The sequence below is a fragment of the Ranitomeya imitator genome, chromosome 3 (assembly GCF_032444005.1).
Source record: "Ranitomeya imitator isolate aRanImi1 chromosome 3, aRanImi1.pri, whole genome shotgun sequence".
NCBI lineage: Eukaryota > Metazoa > Chordata > Amphibia > Anura > Dendrobatidae > Ranitomeya > Ranitomeya imitator.
The window spans coordinates 252,918,155-252,937,513 of record NC_091284.1 but is presented as its reverse complement, the minus strand read 5'-3'; positions in this window follow the sequence as shown (position 1 = coordinate 252,937,513).

Below are 19,359 nucleotides of genomic sequence, written 5' to 3'. Positions count from 1 at the left end.
GTTTACAAGCTATAAATAAAGATACAGGCCTTAGTAGAGGCGTGGTGGATTTTCGCAGAGCGGTTGTGCAAAAAACTTTTCATATGATTCTCACCTTTCCCTTTTTTGCCCGCCGGTCCGAGCTGTTTTTTAGGTGCTCTAGAATCAGGGCTGTTTCTCGGCGTGGGGGTCTGGTACATCAGTTCCTCAACAGGCGGCTGCTTGTGTTCCGTGGTGGTTGGTTCTGGAAACATGTCGACATCTGTAAAGAATTAATATATATATTTACACGTCTAAATACTTAAAAGCTATATACACACACACACACACACACACACACATACATACACAGCCGTCACACAATGCACCTATGATGCCCTGAGTCAAATCCCACACAGCAGCGACACCTGCATTAGTGTTACTATACTCAGCTCCAGGTGTATCACACTCCAGAGTAGGCACGCTGAAGCCGTTTAAAAAATCATCGCTGTAGTTGCTGATAAATTCATCTACAGCATCGGGGGTGTTCCTGGTAAATTCATCTAGATTATCGGGGATGGTCCTGATTAATTCATCTTAAACAAGAAAGAATAAACCATATAAAGATAATATATAAAACAATCCTTACTTAGAATGGGCCACTAACAGATACATGTATATAAATCATGAAACATACCGAATACCGAATCCGCAACTTGACTGGAAAAAGCCGAAAAATGTTGGGATTCCATCTAAAATAAATTATCTGTGTAAATTTTTTGCGCAATCTATATTAACCGCACACCACCACTCGTCAAGCTCATTTATATACACACCAAATAAAACTGCGACCCGTGTATAAATATTCTTATACTAAGCAAATCATGGGTAATACGGCTAAGTCTTTCTATATTAATTATGCGCCACAAATATGATTTATGCGGTAAAACTATATTACACAGCCCCACTAAATATACCGCTACTGTATAAATATGACTATAAATATGTCTATGTTAAACAAAACACATGTAGTAAGTAAGCGCTGCAGGCGCTAGTTAGGGCGTATTAACAGTTATTAACTACTGTATTACATAAATTATGTTATAATAGTTGCCCGCGGATAAGTCTTTCTATATTAATTATGTACCACAGAATATGTTTTATGCAGTAAAACTATATTATACAACGATACTAAATATGCAGCTATCCTCCAGTATAACACTAACTTATTAAACAAATAACACCCTTAATTATGGTTTAGAGATGCATAGTTAAATATAATTAAGCATTTGCGAATAATAAGACAACTGGCATATATACTTACATTTAGAATAGCTCTGCTTTTTTTAGTCTAGTCGGACTTCTGGTGAATGTCTGATGTACTGTAGTGGGACAGCCGCAATCATTTTAATCAATCATGACGTCTAAATCGTATGATGCCATATTAGAAAAACAATATTTTACAAGCCAGGCACCCGGATCATTCTCGGGTATTGACAAATTATTTAGATCTGCAAGAGCACGCGGCATAAAGAAATCTGATGTTATTGCTTGGTTGAATAAGCAAGACACCTACACGCTACACAAACCTGCTAGAAAACGCTTTTTGACAAATAAAATTTACGTCTCGGCCATTGATGCGCAGTGGCAGGCGGATCTCGTAAGTTTAATTGACTATTCAAGGGAAAATGATAATGTCAAATACATCCTGACGGTGATTGATGTTCTATCGAGATACGCATGGTGCGTGGCCTTGACAAACAAGACAGGCGCTAGTGTCGCCAGATCGTTCGAATTAATATTTCAAAATGATAAGCGCATACCGAAGAAACTGCAGACGGATCGCGGCAAAGAATTTATAAATTCATCACTCAAGCAACTATGTAATACGCACAATATTCATCACTTTTTTACAAACAATGATGTAAAAGCCGCTATGGTCGAGCGTTTTAATCGCACATTAAAAACCCGTATGTGGCGCTATCTTACGCATCATAATACCTTTAGGTATATTGATATTTTACCGGATTTACTGCATAGCTACAACCATACGTACCACTCAACGATCCGCTGTAGTCCCGCGTCTGTGTCAGAGAGAAACGTGATGCAAATCTGGCGCAATATTTACAGTTCTACTATTACTAATAAACCGATTAAACCGTCTTTAACGGTTGGCTCTCATGTGAGAATATCGCGCTATAAATCGCCCTTCTGTAAGGGCTATGAGAAGACATACAGCGAAGAGATTTTTTTAATTACCGCCGTCTCCAATAAATTTCATAAACCCCTTTATAAAATCAGTGATTTAGCCGGGGAGCCTGTAGAGGGGTCATTTTATAAGGAAGAGCTGCAAAAAATACCTATGGATGAGGATCGTGTCTACAGAGTAGAAAAAATTTTGAGAAAAAAACGTGTCAGGGGTGTGAGTCACTGCTTTGTCAAATGGCTGGGCTACCCCGAAAAATTCAATAGTTGGATCCCGGCCTCGGAGTTGACAGATATATAACCATGGAAGCGGGCTCATTTTTCGTGACATTACCCAGTAATTCGTCAATTAAAATCTACCCTGAAAACACAATATCGGAGTACAATACCAAGTTAGCGCGGGCCGTTCATCTTTCGGCAGATTATGAGGTGGCGTTAACGGAAATACAGTACCCCCATACGTGGAACACGTTTGATGCTTTTGAAGGGCGCTTCTACGCGGCTAAACACGGCGAACCGTTAGTACAGTATCACATAAAATCAGGATTTTACTCGTCCATTCCTAAGCTAGTTGGCGCGGTCAATGCCCGAATAGAAGCGCTGTATTTATCTACGCCTGCCTACAGAATACGGTATGATGAACTACGCCGCGAGGTGATCCTGACCGACCCATCCCCTATACAGTTTGCTCTGGGTACTAAGCTAAAATTTATTTTCGGACTGCAGACCGTCGATGACTCCCCCGTTGCTTTAATGCCGTGGAATCGCCGCTTTTACCCCGATTCAAAGGCTGGTTTTTATTCGCTTTTTGTATACACTGATATAATTCAACATCAACTTGTAGGTGACAGTTACGTTCAACTGCTACGAACCGTAGAAGTTAGCGGCGATGATAATGATATTGTCACGGTGCGCTACTCACGGCCCGATTACATACCGCTGTGCAAGCAACACTTTGACTCCATAAACATTACAGTCATGTCGGACCAGGGCACGCCGGTTAAATTCAGATACGGCAAGTGTATAGTGCGATTACATTTTAGACCTCGCCAGCATTGACACGATAAAATGCTGTCTCAAAGGGTGTATGGAGATCCTGCTGTTTATGCCCGCTACTATACTGCCCAGTCGGGACACGGACTAGAGGGGTTCCGCGGGAGCGAGTACATGTATGGCTCTGGACTGGCAGGACTATTTAAAGGCTTATTTCGTCGCGCCGTGCCGCTTTTCAGAAAAGGCTTAGAATTAGTAAAACCACACGTTCGGACGGCTGCCCGGAACATCGCTGCAGATGCCGTGACATCAGCATCGACGGCCCTTATGAAAAGGATAAATACACCAACCCAGCAAGACGGCTCTGGGATAATCTATGTCGCTAAAAAAGCCCAAAAAAGAAAGCGGCGCGTTTGCCCTCCTTTACCGCCGATGCTCATGAATAAAACTACATCCAAGAGACGCCCCCGTCAGAAACGAGTAAGACGCTCTGCGGACGACATCTTCTAATCAGTTACCATGGCTTTCCTGCATGACGCTTCTGTAGAGTGCGCAAAATCTGAACTGGATATTTTTGCCGTACCACCGACTCAAACAAGTATCGAGAAATCTCTATTTGTAGAAGTACAGCCGGTTGCTGCTCTGTCAGACAATGGACCGTTGGAGTTTTACATATCTGGTAGCGGTGATTATTATTATGATCTGAACAACACGCTGCTGTACATAAGCTGTCGCATCGTGAAGCAGGATAATACGGCCATCGCCGATGGTGCGCGTGTGGCGCTCATAAACTACCCTCTAGCCACTCTTTTTAACCAGGTCGATATTACTCTGGGAGACCGACTTATCTCACAATCGGACAATCTCTACAGCTATAGAGCGTACAGAGACCCTTTTAAATTACAGTTCACAGACGCTGGCATCACAATTTACAGCCGGTTTTTTCTATAAAGACACTGCGGGGCATCATAATGACAGGCGCCTGGATGGTGCAAATGCGGGATTTATCAAAAGAGCCAGTGCCGCCTCTCGCTCAAAACCCATCGACCTTTTGGGACCCATTTTTGGGGATATATTTAACCAGCCAAAGTTAATATTGAACGGCCTTGACCTTAAGGTTAAGCTGTCAAGAAATAAGGATACTTTCTGCCTCATGTCCGCAGAAGCCGAGCCGCTGAAGGTACAAATCTCGCAGGCGGCTCTCTATGTGAAAAGAGTGCAGGTATCACCGGCTGTCCGAATCGGCCACAGCCAGGCCCTCCTAGCCGCTATAGCCAAGTACGCTGTTGACCGAACATGCCTGAAAGTGTACAGCATCGCCGCAGGGACACGGATCACGAACCACGAGAACCTCTTCCTAGGACAGATACCAAAAACTGTTATATTGGGGTTTGTAGATAATGAGGGCTTCAGCGGTTCTTATACAAAAAACCCGTTGGACTTTCACCACTACCACGTCAACCACGCGGCATTATATCTGGATGGTCAGCAGATACCCGCGAGGCCTTATAATCCTAATTTTAATGCTGATTTAGCCATCAGAGAATATATGGCGCTTGCCCATATATCGGGCAAGCAAAAGGCTGATTGTGCCATGGCGATAGATCGTGAAGAATTTATGGCTGGCTTCACGCTATTTGCTTTTGATTTATCGCCTAATCAAGAGCCTGGAGGCCATTTCTCGCTCATTAAAACAGGTAATCTGCGTGCTGAAGTCCGCTTTGCGATAGCGACACCCCACACGATAAATATGATTGTCTTTGCAGTCAACCACACCATTCTGGAAATTAATAACAGGCGAGAGATCTTGTACGATTTTAATTAAGCAACGATGGACAGTCTGCAGCTTACAGTTGTAGCGCGGTCCGATAATTATACAGACCGCATATTCGCCGGTGTGTTTCCGTGTGATTTGCTTCCGGAAGAAAGAGTGACTCAGAGACCCGCGGCATATATTGTGAATACAGACCCGGCGAATCAAGCTGGTCGCCACTGGATATTAATCGTACTCTGCGACGATAAGACGGGCATATTTTTTGACAGTTACGGCTTCCGTGCGGATAATATTATCTTTCCACGCGCTTTTGTGACATTCCTGAACAAGAATTGTTATTCTTATTGTTATCAGAGCGCACAAATTCAAGATTTGTATAGCAGTGTATGCGGTCATTATTGCATATATGTATTATACCATTTAGCGCGAGGCTTTCCATTTAAGAAGATTTTACAAAATTTTACGTCTGACATGCAGAATAATGATCGAGCCGTATCAGATTTTGTGACATCAAGATTTTCAGGCGCAGTCCTTTGTTCATCGTGTCGTTATCAGATACCGCAAAGATGCATTTGTCAGCATCATGCTGTTAGCTAACTTAAAATTTGAGCTGTTGTTTTATCGTGAGAAATAAATCTTTTTAAATTTTTTACAATATCGTGTCTTTGGTTTTACTTGTGTTGTAACATTGGGTCATATTATAACTTGTGTTGTGACATTGGTGCATATCGCTTCTGTGTATATAAGGCAGCCACAAGGAGAAAATCTGCGACAATGTGAATAAACACAACTTACAATGCCCTCAGTAGATAACAAATAACTTCTCAGATTGACATTGGTGCATATCTCTTCTGTGTATATAAGGCAGCCACAAGGAGAAAATCTGCTACAATGTGAATAAACACAACTTACAATGCCCTCAGTAGATAACAAATAACTTCTCAGATGCCATCTTCAGGACACAAAAAAGAGAAAGCAAATATCAATTCAGGTACAATACATGTACAAACAAAAAAAGCTGCCTCTTCTGCTTGTGAAAATAAACATTTATTGGGTACGCAAATACAACAACAATTGCCCTAGGTGTTATAAACCTCTGAACCGCAGTTAACCTAAACATTTAGGTAATGTTCACCATTTAGTACTAGTGTTCAGTAGAGCACAAATAAACAGCTTTAAGTTCAGAACTATATGGATACACTGTGAATAAAATATAAAAAGAAATACTGATATAATATGAGAATACTTTTCACATAACAGGATGTAGGATTGCATACAGAAACACCAGCCCTATTCACTATATGGATACACTGTGAATAAAATATAAAAAGAAATACTGATATAATATGAGAATACTTTTCACATAACAGGATGTAGGATTGCATACAGAAACACCAGCCCTATTCACTATATGAATACACTGAATAAAACACAGCGTGCAGAATCAAACTCGGGCTACGTATAAAATCTAATATAAAACAAATGAGAAAGGTGTTATAAACCACGTGTAAAATAAATACACGACTAGGCTATAATTATAAACATGTGTTATATAAACGATATCAAAAGGGGAAATCAAACAAGGAGGGACAGCTGGATACCAGCCGTCAGACAAGGGGAGGGGAGGGGTTACACATTTTGATACACTTTGATAGGGGCGGGGCACCTGTCAGATTGAGTTTGACGGATCATGGCTATTATACACTACTCAGGAAGAAGCTGCAGCGCCGGGGAAGCCAGGGACTGCAGGGACCGCGCCAGGAGCAGGTAAGTATATGGGGAGTGCAGCGCTGCGCTATATTTACCTGCTCCTCGCTCCGGTGTGGCTCCGTCTGCAGCGTCCTCTAGCAGTGACGCTCAGGTTAGAGGGCGCTGTGACGTAGTCAGTGCGCGCCCTCTGCTGAGCGTCAGTGCTGGAGACGGAGCCGCACGAGGAGCAGGTAAATATTGAAAGAGCTGGCATCCTGAGCAAGAGAGGTGAGTATGTGATTTTTTTTTTATTGCAGCACCAGCAACATTCTATATGGCACAGCATTATATATGGAGCATTAATGGGGCCATAATCAACGGTGCAGAACATTATATATGGCACAGCTTTATAAGGAGCATCTATGGGGCCATAATCAATGGTGCAGAGCAATATACCGTATATGGGGCACAGCTTTATAAGGAACCTCTATGGGGCCATAATCAATGGTGCAGAGCAATATATATGGGGCACAGCTTTATAAGGAGCATCTATGGGGCCATAATCAACGGTGCAGAGCAATATATATTGGGCACAGCTTTATAAGGAGCATCTATGGGGCCATAATCAACGGTGCAGAGCAATATATATGGGGCACAGCTTTATAAGCAGCATCTATGGGGCCATAATCAACAGTGCAGAGCAATATATACGGGGCACAGCTTTATAAGCAGCATCTATGGGGCCATAATCAACGGTGCAGAGCAATATATATGGGGCACATCTTTCTATGGAGCATCTATGGGGCCATAATCAACGGTGCAGAGCAATATATATATGGCACAGCTTTCTATGGAGCATCTATGGGGCCATAATGAACGGTATAGAGCATTCTATATAGCACAGTTGTATATGGAGCATCTATGGGGCCATAATGAACGGTATGGAGCATCTATTTTTATTTTTGAAATTAACCAGTAGCTGCTGCATTTTCCACCCTAGGCTTATACTCGAGTCAATAAGTTTTCCCAGTTTTTTGTGGCAAAATTAGGGGGGTCGGCTTATACTCGGGTCGGCTTATACTCGAGTATATACGGTAATTTACATACACATATCACATAACACAAATAATCAGCTACAAAACATTACCATATGTCACGGTTTGCATGTTTATTCCATGTTCGAAGATTATGATGCCAAAACGTTGTGTTTCCATTATTTTGTCCAACCCCTGTATATTCCACATGGAAAAGGGGAAGAGGAAGTTAGCATATAAGAGATGGCAAAATGAAAACGTTGACAAGAAAGTGTAACTAAAGAATGAAAGACTCTCAGAATAATGAAATTTATTATAAATTCCAAAAGACATTGAATCATAAGGGGGCGTGTACCACAGGACATAAAGTTGGAGATTCTAGACCTATGCTACTTTACTACAATAGACTATACAGGCGAAAGTCTCATGACACACAGCGTGTGATTGTCGGGAAGGAGCAACAGGTCAGATCACCTACAAATCGGATAACAACAGTCGTGATGTAAATCGCGACATTGAAATACTATGTGGATAAACACAAATGCAGTAGTAACGGTCACATGATAAAACATCATGCAATTCACGGAGGTGGAATAATCATGATGTTGTAGGTATTATCTAAGGGTACCAGTGATATATTGTAAACTTTATAATTAATGCTGGCATTCAACCAGAATAGGATGTATGGTGAAGAATAACGACATGTATGGTGCTAATGATGTCATACTTCTTAACATATATGGTAATATAATAGTCAATCATAAAAGATTACAGGCATATTGACCCAATAAAACAAATCTTAAATTACGAAAAAAGGATGGAACAAGAATATAAAAATTTAGAAAATAAATGAAAATGAAGGGAAAGCTATATAACTGGAAGAAAACAAAAGAACAGGTGATGGATATACTACCTCTGCGGAATGAGTAATCCATCAGCGAATCTATGGAATAAAATAAAAAGCTCCATAAGAAATGGGTATACCGGTAATCAAAGCCGGCATCTATATATATATATATATATATATATATATATATATATATATATATATATATATATATATATATATATATATAATTGTCTAAGGGTTTTTCCGTCTGTCTTTCTGTCTGTCTGTCTGTCCTGGAAATCCCACGTCCCTGAGTGGTCGATGCCGCCAGGCCTCGACCAATCAGGGACGGGCACAGTATCGACGTAGAAATCCCGCGTCTCTGATTGGTCGACCACAAACTGCCGCCAGCCAAGCCCAGGATACGGAATCTCACAGACAACGTCGCCAACAGGAGACACCACAAGAAACTGCCGCCAGACAAGCCCAGGATGTGGAATCTCACAAACAACGTCGCCAACAGGAGACACCACAACAAACTGCCGCCAGACAAGCCCAGGATACGGAATCTCACAGACACCGCGTCAACCGGAGACACCACAACCGGCAGGCCTCGACCAATCAGCGACGGGCACAGCATGGCGAGGATGATGTCATAAAGGTTGCCTCGACCGGTCAGCAACGGGCACAGTCTGCCGCAAATTCACCTTGACCGATCAGCGATGGGCACAGTATCGATGTAGATGTCATAATGGTTGCCATGGCAATGATGATGGCATAAAGGTTGCCTCGACCAATCAGCGATGGGCACAGTCTGCCGCGAATTCTGGAATCATCATTGTCCTTATACTACGGGGACATGCATATTCTAGAATACCCGATGCGTTAGAATCGGGCCACAATCTAGTATAAATATAAACAGGAGTTTGACATGTATAGTGTCCTTTGATTGGAAATAATTGTCCAGTATGGGGATGTAGGAATGTATCATCTTTTATAATATTGGAGCAGGCCTGGCATTTAAGGCACAGAAAAGTGATATTGTGTTTTACCCTGAGAAACTGTTGATGTGAGTTTTTTTAAGCTCCCCATTTCTGCTCTGAGAATATCATATAATTTTTCATTTAAGCGGGTCTCTTGAGACACATCATGACTGGTTTATCAATGGACTCCATGTAGAGATAAGCTTGTTGGAAAATCGGCCAATTTTTTTTTAATATGTTGAATCTTAGGAATTAAAGGGTGGTATGTATGAACAAGTGGTACCCGATTTGAGTTATCTGTTGAGAGAAATAGATAATCCTAATTCTTTTTTTTAATAAGAATATAAGGATGGCCTCTATCCCTAAATTTATCAGCCATATTGTCCAACCTCTGTGATTTTAGAGTGGAATCTGAGATGATTCTATGTACAGTACTCTACTGATATTTTAAGGAGTGACTCTTTCGTGGCTCTAGCGTGACAACTCGAGAATTCAAGAAGACTATTTCTGTCAGTTGATTTCATATAAAGATCTGAGGTCAAGTAGCCATCAGGATCCCTGATGACCAATGTGTTTAGAAATTGCATGTTATTAATGTCATTGTTCAGAGTGAATTGGAGTTCTGGTCTCCCGCTCCAGATGCAAACTACAAAGTCAATAAATCTATGCCAATAGATGGCATGTTACTGAAAGTTGATATTATTGTACATATAATCATCTTCAAAACAAGACATATGTGTATTGTCATATGGGGGTGCCATGTTTGAACCCATGGCAGTGCCACAGATCTGGCCATAGAAATCATCACCGAACATGAAAAAGTTTTCATAAAGAACCAGATGTAAAAGGTCCAAACATAAAGATATACAGTCATGGACAAAAATTTTGAGAATGAGACAAATATTAATTTTTTCCAAAGTCTACTGCTTCATTTTTTCTAATGGCAATTTGCATATACTCCTGAATGTCAGAGTGATCAGCTTAACAGCAATTACTGTACTTGCAAAGTCAATATTTGCCCAGAAAATGAACTTTAACCCCCAAAACACATTTCAACATCATTGCAGTCCTGCCTTAACCCCTTTACCCCCAAGGGTGGTTTGCACGTTAATGACCAGGCCAATTTTTACAATTCTGACCACTGTCCCTTTATGAGGTTATAACTCCGAAACGCTTCAACGGATCCTGGTGATTCTGACATTGTTTTCTCGTGACATATTGTACTTCATGATAGTGGTAAAATTTCTTTGATAGTACCTGCGTTTATTTGTGAAACAAACGGAAATTTGGTGAAAATTTTGAAAATTTCGCAATTTTCAAACTTTGAATTTTTATGCAATTAAATCACAGAGATATGTCACACAAAATACTTAATAAGTAACATTTCCCACATGTCTCCTTTACATCAGCATAATTTTGGAACCAATTTTTTTTTTTGTTAGGGAGTTATAAGGGTTAAAAGTTGACCAGCAATTTCTCATTTTTACAACACCATTTTTTTTTAGGGACCACGTCTCATTTGAAGTCATTTTGAGGGGTCTATATGATAGAAAATTCCCAAGTGTGACACCATTCTAAAAACTGCACCCCTCAAGGTGCTCAAAACCACATTCAAGAAGTTTATTAACCCTTCAGGTGTTTAATAGGAATTTTTGGAATGTTTAAATAAAAATGAACATTTAACTTTTTTACACAAAAAATTTACTTCAGCTCCAATTTGTTTTATTTTTCCAAGGGTAAGAGAAGAAATTGGACCTCAAAAGTTGTTGTCCAATTTGTCCTGAGTACGCTGATACCCCATATGTGGCAGTAAACCACTGTTTGGGCGCATGGGAGAGCTCGGAAGGGAAGGAGCGCAGTTTGACTTTTCAATGCAAAATTGACAGAAATTGAGATGGGACGCCATGTTGCGTTTGGAGAGCCACTGATGTGCCTAAACATTGAAACCCCCCACAAGTGACACCATTTTGGAAAGTAGACCCCCTAAGGAACTTATCTAGAGGTGTGGTGAGCACTTTGACCCACCAAGTGCTTCACAGAAGTTTATAATGCAGAACCGTAAAAATAAAAAATCATATTTTTTCACAAAAATTATATTTTTGCCCCCAATTTTTTATTTTTCCAAGGGTAAGAGAAGAAATTGGACCTCAAAAGTTGTTGTCCAATTTGTCCCGAGTACGCTGATACCCCATATGTGGCAGTAAACCACTGTTTGGGCGCATGGGAGAGCTCGGAAGGGAAGGAGCGCCGTTTGACTTTTCAATGCAAAATTGACAGGAATTGAGATGGGACGCCATGTTGCGTTTGGAGAGCCACTGATGTGCCTAAACATTGAAACCCCCCACAAGTGACACCATTTTGGAAAGTAGACCCCCTAAGGAACTTATCTAGAGGTGTGGTGAGCACTTTGACCCACCAAGGGCTTCACAGAAGTTTATAATGCAGAGCCATAAAAATAAAACAAAATTTTTTTCCCACAAAAATTATTTTTTAGCCCCCAGTTTTGTATTTTCCCTAGGGTAACAGGAGAAATTGGACCCCAAAAGTTGTTGTCCAATTTGTCCTGAGTACGCTGATACCCCATATGTGGGGGGGAACCACCGTTTGGGCGCATGGGAGGGTTCGGAAGGGAAGGAGCGCCATTTGGAATGCAGACAGATGGAATGGTCTGCAGGCGTCACATTGCGTTTGCAGAGCCCCTAATGTACCTAAACAGTAGAAACCCCCCCCAAGTGACACCATTTTGGAAAGTAGACCCCCTAAGGAACTCATCTTGATGTGTTGTGAGAGCTTTGAACCCCCAAGTATTTCACTACAGTTTATAACGCAGAGCCATGCAAATAAAAAATATTTTTTTTTCCACAAAAATTATATTTTAGCCCCCAGTTTTGTATTTTTCCAAGGTTAGCAGGAGAAATTGGACCCTAAATGTTGTTGTCCAATTTGTCCTGAGTACGCTGATACCCGATATGTGGGGGGGAACCACCGTTTGGGCGCATGGGAGGGCTCGGAAGGGAAGGAGCATCATTTGGAATGCAGACTTAGATGGATTGGTCTGCAGGCGTCACATTGCGTTTGCAGAGCCCCTAATGTACCTAAACAGTAGAAACCCCCCACAAGTGACCCCATATTGGAAACTAGACCCCTCATTGAACTTATCTAGATGTGTTGTGAGAACTTTGAACCCCCAAGTGTTTCACTACAGTTTATAACGCAGAGCCGTGAAAATAAAAAATCTTTTTGTTTTCCCACAAAAATTATTTTTTAGCCCCCAGTTTTATATTTTCCCAAGGGTAACAGGAGAAATTGGTCCACAAAAGTTGTTGTCCAATTTGTCCTGAGTACGCTGATACCCCATATGTTGGGGTAAACCCCTGTTTGGGCACACAGGAGAGCTCGGAAGGGAAGGAGCACTGTTTTACTTTTTCAACGCAGAATTGGCTGGAATTGAGATCGGACGCCATGTCGTGTTTGGAGAGCCCCTGATGTGCCGAAACAGTGGAAACCCCCCAATTATAACTGAAACCCTAATCTAAACACACCCCTAACCCTAATTCCAACGGTAACCCTAACCACACCTCTAACCCTGACACACCCCTAACCCTAATCCCAACCCTATTCCCAACTGTAAATGTAATCTAAACCCTAACCCTAACTTTAGCCCCAACCCTAACTGTAACCCTAACCCTAGCCCTAACCCTAGCCCTAACCCTAGCCCTAACCCTAGCCCTAGCCCTAACCCTAGCCCTAACCCTAGCCCTAACCCTAGCCCTAACCCTAGCCCTAACCCTAGCCCTAACCCTAGCCCTAGCCCTAGCCCTAACCCTAGCCCTAATGGGAAAATGGAAATAAATACATTTTTTTTTATTTTTCCCTAACTAAGGGGGTGATGAAGGGGGGTTTGATTTACTTTTATAGCGAGTTTTTTAGCGGATTTTTATGATTGGCAGCCGTCACACACTGAAAGACCCTTTTTATTGCAAAAAATATTTTTTGCAATACCACATTTTGAGAGCTATAATTTTTCCATATTTTGGTCCACAGAGTCATGAGAGGTCTTGTTTTTTGCGGGACGAGTTGACGTTTTTATTGAAAACATTTTTGGGCACGTGACATTTTTTCATCGCTTTTTATTCCGATTTTTGTGAGGAAGAATGACCAAAAGCCAGCTATTCATGAATTTCTATTGGGGGAGGCGTTTATACCGTTCCGCGTTTGGTAAAATTGATAAATCAGTTTTATTCTTCGGGTCAGTACGATTACAGCGACACCTCATTTATATCATTTTTTTATGTTTTGGCGCTTTTATACGATAAAAACTATTTTACAGAAAAAATAATTATTTTTGCATCGCTTTATTCTCAGGACTATAACTTTTTTATTTTTTTGCTGATGATGCTGTATGGCGTCTCTTTTTTTGCGGGACAATATGACGCTTTCAGCGGTACCATGGTTATTTATATCTGTCCTTTTGATCGCGTGTTATTCCACTTTTTGTTCGGCGGTATGATAATAAAGCGTTGTCTTTTGCCTCGTTTTTTTTTTTTTTTTTCTTACGGTGTTTACTGAAGGGGTTAACTAGTGGGACAGTTTTATAGGTCGGGTCGTTACGGACGCGGCGATACTAAATATGTGTACTTTTATTGGTTTTTTTTTTTTATTTAGATGAAGAAATGTATTTATGGGAATAATATTTTTTTTTTTTTCTTCATTATTTTGGAATATTTTTTTAATTTTTTTTTACACATTTGGAAAATTTTTTTTTAACTTTTTTACTTTGTCCCAGGGGGGGACATCACAGATCAGTGATCTGACAGTTTGCACAGCACTCTGTCAGATCACTGATCTGACATGCAGCGCTGCAGGCTTCACAGTGCCTGCTCTGAGCAGGCTCTGTGAAGCCACCTCCCTCCCTGCAGGACCCGGATCCGCGGCCATCTTGGATCCGGGGCTGGAGGGAGCAGGGAGGGAGGTGAGACCCTCGCAGCAACGCGATCACATCGCGTTGCTCCGGGGGTCTCAGGGAAGCCTGCAGGGAGCCCCCTCCCTGCGCGGTGCTTCCCTGCACCGCCGGCACATCGCGATCATCTTTGATCGCGGTGTGCCAGGGGTTAATGTGCCGGGGGCGGTCCGTGACCGCTCCTGGCACATAGTGCCGGATGTCAGCTGCGATAAGCAGCTGACACCCGGCCGCGATCGGCCGCGCTCCCCCCGTGAGCGCGGCCGATCGGCTATGACGTACTATCCCGTCCAGGGTCAGATAAGCCCAGGGCACCTCGACGGGATAGTACGTCTAAGGTCACAGAGGGGTTAAAAGGAGCAGCTAACATCGTTTTAGTGATTGATCCATTAACGCAGGTGTGGGTGTTGATGAGGACAGGGCTGGTGATCAATCAGTCATGATTAAGTAAGAATGACATCACTGAACACTTTAAAAGGAGGCTGGTGCTTGGTATCATTGTTTCTTTTCAGTTAACCATGGTTATCTCTAAAGAAACACGTGCAGCCATCATTGCACTACACAAAAATGGCCTAACAGGGAAGAGTATCGCAGCTACAAAGATTGCACCTCAGTCAACAATCTATCGCATCATCAAGAACTTCAAGGAGAGAGCTTCCATTGTTGTCAAAAAGGTTCCAGGGCGCCCAAGAAAGACCAGCAAGCGCCAGGACCATATGTTAAAACTGTTTCAGCTGCGGGATCGGACTACCAGCAGTGCCGAGCTTGCTCAGGAATGGCAGCAGGCTGGTGTGAGTGCTTCTGCACGCACTGTGAGGTGGAGACACTTTGAGCAAGGCCTGGTTTCAAGGAGGGCAGCAAAGAAGCCACTTCTCTCCAGAAAAAACATCAGGGACCGACTGATATTCTGCAAAAGGTACAGGGAGTGGACTGCTGAGGACTGGGGCAAAGTCATTTTCTCTAATGAATCCCCATTTCGATTGTTTGGGACATCTGGAAAACAGCTTATTCGGAGAAGAAGAGGTGAGCGCTACCACCAGTCTTGTCTCATGCCAACTGTAAAGCATCCTGAAACCATTCGTGTGTGGGGTTGCTTCTCAGCCAAGGGAATCGGCTCACTCACAGTCTTGCTTAAAAACACAGCCATGAATAAAGAATGGTACCAGAATGTCCTCCAAGAGCAACTTCTTCCAACCGTCCAAGAGCAGTTTGGCGCCCAACAATGCCTTTTCCAGCATGATGGAGCACCTTGCCATAAAGCAAAGGTGATAACTAAATGACTCATGGAAAAAAACATAGAGATTTTGAGTCCATGGCCTGGAAACTCCCCAGATCTTAATCCCATTGAGAACTTGTGATCAATCATCATGAGACGGGTGGGCAAACAAAAACCAACAAATTCTGACAAAATGCAAGCATTGATTATGCAAGAATGGACTGCTATCAGTCAAGATTTGGTCCAGAAGTTGATTGAGAGCATGCCAGGGAGCATTGCAGAGGTCTTGAAGAAGAAGGGTCAACACTGCAAATATTGACTTGCTGCCTTAACTCATTCTAACTGTCAATATAACCTATTGGTACTCATAATATGATTGCAATTATATTTCTAGTTAAATAAATAGGGCAGCACATTGCAGCGCCAAAACATGCAAACTTGAAAAAACGAAATTTGAACTGCATTACTGCACTAGAAATATGAAAAATGAGAGCTTTTAGCGCACAAAAATGGCCAATTTTATGTGTACCTCGTAGCCACGTTAAGGCATCTCTCTTATACGAGGTCCTACGTTTGACCTACCTCACTGAGAATAAACGTCTCCATCTGAATGGGTACATGTAAAAACCTCTTCTTGGACTCAAATTCTCTCTCTATGTGGAGGGGTATTGGACCTACTATAATTAAAACACCTGAAGCTAGGAGGCAGGGAGTGCACGATCAGAAGGCTAGAGAATACATTTCAAAAACCTGACCTGCACATCCAAACATAGACTGAGTGTGAACAGGTGCTGAACCCAGAGTCGCCAACTCGTATATAGTTAAATAAATAGGGCAGCACACTGCAGCGCCAAAACATGCAAACTTGAAAAAACGAAATTTGAACTGCATTACTGCACTAGAAATATGAAAAATGAGAGCTTTTAGCGCACAAAAATGGCCAATTTTATGTGTACCTCGTAGCCACGTTAAGGCATCTCTCTTATACGAGGTCCTACGTTTGACCTACCTCACTGAGAATAAACGTCTCCATCTGAATGGGTACATGTAAAAACCTCTTCTTGGACTCAAATTCTCTCTCTATGTGGAGGGGTATTGGACCTACTATAATTAAAACACCTGAAGCTAGGAGGCAGGGAGTGCACGATCAGAAGGCTAGAGAATACATTTCAAAAACCTGACCTGCACATCCAAACATAGACTGAGTGTGAACAGGTGCTGAACCCAGAGTCGCCAACTCGTATATAGTTAAATAAATAGGGCAGCACACTGCAGCGCCAAAACATGCAAACTTGAAAAAACGAAATTTGAACTGCATTACTGCACTAGAAATATGAAAAATGAGAGCTTTTAGCGCACAAAAATGGCCAATTTTATGTGTACCTCGTAGCCACGTTAAGGCATCTCTCTTATACGAGGTCCTACGTTTGACCTACCTCACTGAGAATAAACGTCTCCATCTGAATGGGTACATGTAAAAACCTCTTCTTGGACTCAAATTCTCTCTCTATGTGGAGGGGTATTGGACCTACTATAATTAAAACACCTGAAGCTAGGAGGCAGGGAGTGCACGATCAGAAGGCTAGAGAATACATTTCAAAAACCTGACCTGCACATCCAAACATGTACCCATTCAGATGGAGACGTTTATTCTCAGTGAGGTAGGTCAAACGTAGGACCTCGTATAAGAGAGATGCCTTAACGTGGCTACGAGGTACACATAAAATTGGCCATTTTTGTGCGCTAAAAGCTCTCATTTTTCATATTTCTAGTGCAGTAATGCAGTTCAAATTTCGTTTTTTCAAGTTTGCATGTTTTGGCGCTGCAGTGTGCTGCCCTATTTATTTAACTATATACGAGTTGGCGACTCTGGGTTCAGCACCTGTTCACACTCAGTCTATGTTTGGATGTGCAGGTCAGGTTTTTGAAATGTATTCTCTAGCCTTCTGATCGTGCACTCCCTGCCTCCTAGCTTCAGGTGTTTTAATTATAGTAGGTCCAATACCCCTCCACATAGAGAGAGAATTTGAGTCCAAGAAGAGGTTTTTACATGTACCCATTCAGATGGAGACGTTTATTCTCAGTGAGGTAGGTCAAACGTAGGACCTCGTATAAGAGAGATGCCTTAACGTGGCTACGAGGTACACATAAAATTGGCCATTTTTGTGCGCTAAAAGCTCTCATTTTTCATATTTCTAGTGCAGTAATGCAGTTCAAATTTCGTTTTTTCAAGTTTGCATGTTTTGGCGCTGCAGTGTGCTGCCCTATTTATTTAACTATATACGAGTTGGCGACTCTGGGTTCAGCACCTGTTCACACTCAGTCTATGTTTGGATGTGCAGGTCAGGTTTTTGAAATGCAATTATATTTCTGTATGTGATTTAAACATCAGACAAACAATAATAAAAACCAGAGGGCAGCAGATCATGTGAAAATATAATTTTGTTGTCATTCTCAAAACTTTTGGCCATGACTGTAGAGTCCATAGACATTGAAATGGTAGAGAGTAGCCGATGTACTGCCTCTTTTACTTTGTGGTGAGTTATGGACGTATATAAACTGACAACATAAAACGTTTTCAGAAGACTCTCGGGAGGTACCACTTTGATGGATTGAATAATTCCAAGAAATTGATTTGTATCTAGAAGTATCTGGACGTGCATTGAACAGCAAGGTGGATTGCTGCTGAGGGGAAAAAAAAATCTCTTTAAATCTTCAGCTTAGCGAGTGTAATCTGAGCGTAAGAGCGAACGACGGTAAGTCTGTGACTTGTGATTCAGTGACTTTGGATTCAGGGAGTTTCCAAGGGAGGGATTACTGAATTGCTAGCTGTATTTTATTAATACTTTGCATAAATTTTTTATTTAACGTTTCTGTCTGGTGCAATCTCCATTAGGAAATGTGCTCCACTATTGTTAATGCCATCCAGTGTACATCTTGCCACATGTTGCAATCCGTGATCAGCCGGTCGAGGGTGCATACTGTTGTGCGAGATGTGAGCATGTTTTGCATTTGGAAGCCCAGATACTGGATCTAAATGTGCAGCTGGCAACACTGAGATTGATAGACAATATGGAAAGGAGTCTTCTGCTCACTGAGCAGATGCTCAATGGGATAGATGAGGGGGGATGGTAGGATGGAGCTGCAGGACAGTCAAGCAGCAAGCTGGGTGACAGTTCGAAAGCGGGGTAGAGGGAGGAGTGTCATGGAGGCTAATCCTGATCTGGCACACCCAAATAAGTTTGCTAAGTTGGCAGATGAGGGGGGTGCCAGTACAGGGGTAGCATTGCTGCAGCCAGGCATGTCCTCTGAAAGCCGGAGGCATGACTGCTACAGTAAGGAGGGAAATAGGAGAGCAGGGCAGGCCAGACAGGTACTGGTAGTGGGGGACTTCAATTATTAGGGGAACAGGGCAATCTGTCACAAACTGGGATCGTTGAATGGTGTGCTGCCTACCTGGCGCTCGAGTCCGACACATCGCTGATCGGATTGACAGATTACTGGGACGAATTAAAAAAAACACAACATGAAGAGAAAACTCACCAAAACTTGTCAGATGACAAATGCACTCACAGGGTGCAGCAGGCCCCTGATAATAAATGCTAAAGCAGCACAGGTGCAAGCTACTGATGAGAGCAACCACCCACTCGCCCAAACATTAGAGGGCTTGGATGCCTAGTAGAAAAAATGCACACAGGTAAGGCTTGCATAAGACACT